Here is a 6,501-nt window from a genome sequence, read left to right on the forward strand (position 1 = left end):
AGGCAAGACGTCAGCTGGTACCTCACGGCTTTTGTCTGCCCAGTGTACATTTGCAGCTGGAAGATCAGTCTAGGCTACAATGGCAGTAGAAGCTTTCTGGGCACGTTTAGGAAGTGCGGGTAAATTATTAAGCAAAGACTCAAAAAATTTTGTATGCAAAAGTAAAAGGATTTTAAAAAACCTCTCGCCTAGACTAGCAAAGGAAAGGCAAATTGTAACCGTGAAGAGACGAGCGTTCCTACATTCGGCGGCTACAGTCATGGGCTGTGTGGCTGGTCCCGGCGGAGTTTCGAGTCCTCCCTCGGGCATGGGTGTATATATATATATATATATATATATATATATATATATATATGTGTGTGTGTGTGTGTGTGTGTGTGTGTGTTTGTCCTTAGGATAATTTAGGTTAAGTAGTGTGTAAGGTTAGGGACTGATGACTTATGACGTCAAGTCCCATAAGATTTCACACACATTTTTGAACATTCGGTGGATCATGCACCTATGCTGAGATAGGACCACACTCCTCGTCTTGAAATGTACCTACTGGAATATGTGAATGAATGACCACGTATGCACACGCTACGTAATAGGGGAAGGCAGGAAGCTGTAAATGCAGCGGAGGGAAGTAAGAATAAAGTTAAATGCGTAACTTCCTGGTGATATATGCTGATAGAATTCCCTCGTACTTCCAGCTCAGTCAAGTGGTTTTTAAGGTTCTCGGCCATTGGCCGGTGTTGGCTGTCGAATGTCACCACTCGACAACGACTCGTGCGTTTTAAAACCACCTGACGCGGCTGGAAGCATGCAAATGAAAAACTGATTTAAAATACGTGACAGGAGTAGACGATTACAGAAGCAATAAGGTAGGGAACACATGGCGCGTTCTGTCAGCATCAGGAGTAAAGACAAGACTATGTAAGAAATAGCACATATTACTGCTCTGTGCAAAACAGAGACAAAATAGCGGGTGATCAAAAAGTCAGCATAAATTTGAAAACTGAATAAATCACGGAATAATGTAGATAGAGAGGTACAAATTGACACACATGCTTGGAATGACATGGGGGTTTTACTGGAACCAAAAAATTACAAACGTTCAAAAAATGTCCGCCAGATGGCGCTTCATCTGATCAGAATAGCAATAATTAGCATAACAAAGTAAGACAAAGCAAAGATGATGTTCTTTACAGGGAATGCTCAATATGTCCACCATCATTCTCAACAGTAGCTGTACTCGAGGAATAATGTTGTGAACAGCACTGTAAAGCATATCCGGAGTTATGTTGAGGCATTGGCGTCGGATGTTGTCTTTGAGCATCCCTAGAGATGTCGGTCGATCACGATACACTTGCGACTTCAGGTAACCCCAAAGCCAATAATCGCACGGACTGGGGTCTGGGGACCTGAGAGGCCAAGCGTGACGAAAGTGGCGGCTGAGCACACGATCGTCACCAAACGACGCGCGCAAGAGATCTTTCACGTTCTAGCAATACTTTTTTTTATTTTTGGTTCTAATAAAACCCCATGTCATTCCAAGCATGTGTGTCAATTTGTACCTCTCTATCTACATTATTCTGTGGTTTATGAAGTTTTCAAATTTATACTGACTTTTTGATCACCCGGTATATAGAATCTGAACTTTAGTTTCCTGTTAGAGTGCTTCTGTGATTATTCTGGTACAATCATACCGCTTCTTGCGCCAACGTTTAATGCAGAATAGGTTTCGACGCATTAACGCTGATTACATCACTGGAGATGGAGCACAAACGCGGATTTGGGGGGAGGGGGATGGGGAGTAGGGGGAGGAGAGTGCGCCGTGACTCGCCACCACGCGTAACGCTCAGTGTGGGCGGTCATCCCGGGATTTGAGGAAAAAAAAATTGTAAATTTGTGGTGAGATCTTATGCGACCGAACTGTTTAGGTCATCGGTCCCTAAGCCTACGCACTACTTAATCTGTCTTTAACTAACTTACGCTATGGACAACACTCACACCCATGCCCGAGGGAGGACTCGAACCTCCGACGGGGCAGCCGCGCGGACCGTGAACGATTCCATATTCTGCTAACAGTCATTGGATCTGGACTAACGCGAGCAGTAATGTCGCGAAACGATAAACCGCAATCGGGGTACGCTACAATGCGACCTTTATCAAAGTCGGGAACGTGATGGTACGCATTTCTCCTCCTTACACGAGGCATCACAACAACGTTTCACCAGGAAACGCCGGTCAACTTTGAATTTCGCCGCGCTACACTCGTTACCTCGGATATAAATTATACCGTCGCAGCTGTATGAGCGCTCGACGGCAGAGAAAATATTTATAAGAAAATGAAGGTACAAAACTTGTAAGTCTTTATTTTCTACCCGCTATTGTCTCTTGAGAGCGAAGGCTTAACTTCACTTATTAGTTAGTCTTGGAATGATTAAGAGGTAAAAACGTATTCGTTAGTCTTGGCCTGATTAAGACGTAAAAACTTATTGATGTGCGGACATATATAGTATTGTGGAAGCTTCTATGAAATCTGGAGGATGGAAGCAGCCGTAAAATACATTGCATTCAATATCAAGACGGTTTTAATTTGCAGACATTAGTAATTCCTGGACGATGAAATTTACTGCAAGATTCTGGAGTAGCTACGACCTTTTCATGCAGAAATGAAGCAGGAGATTGTTGGAGAACAAGTCCTGAACGCCGCACGAGAGAAGACATATTAACGTGGTAATGAATGAACTCTTATCTACGCCATTTCCCCCTGTTAATCGCATTTTGTTACTCTCTGTTCTGTTTCAAATAATTTTTGTAGTGGAAATTGGTTTGACTTTTGCTCAGAAACGCCACAAGGACCACCCCGACAACAGCTTTTCCGAATCACGAAGTCCGACGACTTTTCTGTAATACGAAGTCCGATTTGTATTTCATTCTTTCCCTTTTTCACGGTCATTAACAATTTTAAAACCCCTTTTTATTCACCATTTCTTCCCACATTTTCAACCTTTTCTTTTCTTCTCTTTTTTCTTTTTCATTAACCACTACAAACTGCTGTCTGTATATGAGCCGGCCGCGGTGGCCGTGCGGTTCTAGGCGCTTCAGTCCGGAACCGCGGGACTGCTACGGTCGCAGGTTCGAATCCTGCCTCGGGCATGGATGTGTGTGATGTCCTTAGGTTAGTTAGGTTTAAGTAGTTCTAAGTTCTAGGGGACTTACGACCTCAGCAGTTTAGTCCCATAGTGCTCAGAGCCATTTGAACCATTTTTTTTGTCTGTATATGAGAAATCGGTTGGAAACTTTCCTCATGTGAGCACGTTGTAGGTGTCGCCACCGGCGCCAACCTTGTGTGAATGCTCTGAGAAGCTAATCATTTGCATATCACAGCATCTTCTTCCTGTCGGTTAAATTTCGAGTCTGTAGCCCGTCATCTTCGTGGTGTAGCAATTTTAATGGCCAGTAGTGTATACACATGTTTAGTGTTAACGTTAATGAACAGATTTTTTTTTCTAATTTTTTTGCAACGTTTTTCCAGGAAAAATAGCGATCTTTACAATATTCTCATTTGCTTCAATACACACAGTCGTGATCGCATGTCAGTTGTTTAATTTTACGCAGGCAAGTGCTTGGTACAGTACTTGCCCGCGACGGCAAACGTCCGAGTTCGAGTCTCGATCCACCACACAGTTTTAATCTGCCAGGAATTTCAGTAACGGTCCTATCACACTTCCCTGGGGTACTCCGGAAACTGCCTTTACGTGCGTTGGTTATGTTCCTTTAAGAGTCGTGTCTGCAACGAAGACCACAACGCAGTAGGACGGCCGGTAGCCTTGTGACTTCCTCTCAGGGTGCCGTGCGTCCGGGTCAACTGACGTTCGTTTTAGCTTGTTTTTTGTTTAATTTTAAGTTACCTGGGGAGAACTAGCAGCACGTACCAAACGAGAGAGGAGGCATCCTGCATTCCGAGAGAACAGAGCAGAGTCGCTATGCCTGTTTGCTGGACGACGCAGCTCATTTACCCAATACGTCTGAAGACATGTCAGACACAAACTGTAGTGTTCACGTGTAATTATCTTTAGTTGAAAATAATACCCCTCCTGATGCAACTGCAGTTAATTTAATTTATGCACACAGACGAGCGTAGTGTATGGGTACAAATTTCATAATATTTGTATCCCTTTTGCTATAAATGGATTTCGGTGTTGTGACAAGTTGAAATTATGATTGACTCTGTACCCATGATACCAAAACCCTACAAATAAAAGAAATTGCTCCTCCAAGTCCTCTGCCGTCTCTGACAAAATTACAGTGTGAAACGTCCCCTCAGAAAAATTTATGAATTACTATGCTGGTTAACCCCTTACGTTATTTCAACGTACTCAGACATTTCGCATTTCGCTCTTTACCTATTCTGATCAACACTAAAATGACACACAATATTTTTAGCGCAACGCAATCTGACTTTCAATCATCCCTACAAAAGAATGGTCCTGACTAACATTAAACTATACCTTCCACAAATCATTACCTCACAAAAATCTTCGTTACTCGAACTACTGCAATACAGCGAGCGCCAATACTGCCAGCTAAATAAAAGATTCAAACTACTGAAGGCACTGACTACTGATAGTCACAGTTATCAAATGAAAGATCTTGATAGAGAACAAACAATGTATTTACAGGGTGTTTCAAAAATGACCGGTATATTTGAAACGGCAATAAAAACTAAACGACCAGCGATAGAAATACACCGTTTGTTGCAATATGCTTGGGACAACAGTACATTTTCAGGCAGACAAACTTTCGAAATTACAGTAGTTACAATTTTCAACAACAGATGGCGCTGCAAGTGATGTGAAAGATATAGAAGACAACGCAGTCTGTGGGTGCACCATTCTGTACGTCGTCTTTCTGCTGTAAGCGTGTGCTGTTCACAACATGCAAGTGTGCTGTAGACAACATGGTTTATTCCTTAGAACAGAGGATTTTTCTGGTGTTGGAATTCCACCGCCTAGAACACAGTGTTGTTGCAACAAGACGAAGTTTTCAACGGAGGTTTAATGTAACCAAAGGACCGAAAAGCGATACAATAAAGGATCTGTTTGAAAACTTTCAACGGACTGGGAACATGACGGATTAACGTGCTGGAAAGGTAGGGCGACCGCGTACGGCAACCACAGAGGGCAATGCGCAGCTAGTGCAGCAGGTGATCCAACAGCGGCCTCGGGTTTCCGTTCGCCGTGTTGCAGCTGCCGTCCAAATGACGCCAACGTCCACGTATCGTCTCATGCGCCAGAGTTTACACCTCTATCCATACAAAATTCAAACGCGGCAACCCCTCAGCGCCGCTACCATTGCTGCACGAGAGACATTCGCTAACGATATAGTGCACAGGATTGATGACGGCGATATGCATGTGGGCAGCATTTGGTTTACTGACGAAGCTTATTTTTACCTGGACGGCTTCGTCAATAAACAGAACTGGCGCATATGGGGAACCGAAAAGCCCCATGTTGCAGTCCCATCGTCCCTGCATCCTCAAAAAGTACTGGTCTGGGCCACCATTTCTTCCAAAGGAATCATTGGCCCATTTTTCAGATCCGAAACGATTACTGCATCACGTTATCTGGACATTCTTCGTGAATTTGTGGCGGTACAAACTGCCTTAGACGACACTGCGAACACCTCGTGGTTTATGCAAGATGGTGCCCGGCCACATCGCACGGCCGACGTCTTTAATTTCCTGAATGAATATTTCGATGATCGTGTGATTGCTTTGGGCTATCCGAAACATACAGGCGGCGGTGTGGATTGGCCTCCCTATTCGCCAGACATGAACCCCTGTGACTTCTTTCTGTGGGGACACGTGAAAGACCAGGTGTACCGCCAGAATCCAGAAACAATTGAACAGCTGAAGCAGTACAACTCATCTGCATGTGAAGCCATTCCGCCAGACACTTTGTCAAAGGTTTCGGGTAATTTCATTCAGAGACTACGCCATATTATTGCTACGCATGCTGGATATGTGGAAAATATCGTACTATAGAGTTTCCCAGACCGCAGCGCCATCTGTTGTTGAAAATTGTAACTACTGTAATTTCGAAAGTTTGTCTGCCTGAAAATGTACTGTTGTCGCAAGCATATTGCAACAAACGGTGTATTTCTATCGCTGCTCGTTTAGTTTTTATTGCCGTTTCAAATATACCGGTCATTTTTGAAACACCCTGTACCTTAATAGTGTTCAAAGGTCATAATATATGTATCAGTTCATGACATCCACTCTTACAAATTTACTCTTTCTGATGGACACACGTCCATATCATCCGCTCTCCAAACTCCGCCGTCTCACTCCCCACATCCACCACTGCTGGCCGCTCACTTCCAACTGCGCAACGCTACGCGCTGTTGACAGCCAACTGCCCAACACTACAATAGCAAATTCCAACAATGCCCACCAGCCACAGACTGCACACAGCTCAGTCAGTGATTTTCATACAGAGCGCTACGTGGCGT

Source organism: Schistocerca serialis, chromosome 3 (assembly GCF_023864345.2).
Source record: "Schistocerca serialis cubense isolate TAMUIC-IGC-003099 chromosome 3, iqSchSeri2.2, whole genome shotgun sequence".
NCBI lineage: Eukaryota > Metazoa > Arthropoda > Insecta > Orthoptera > Acrididae > Schistocerca > Schistocerca serialis.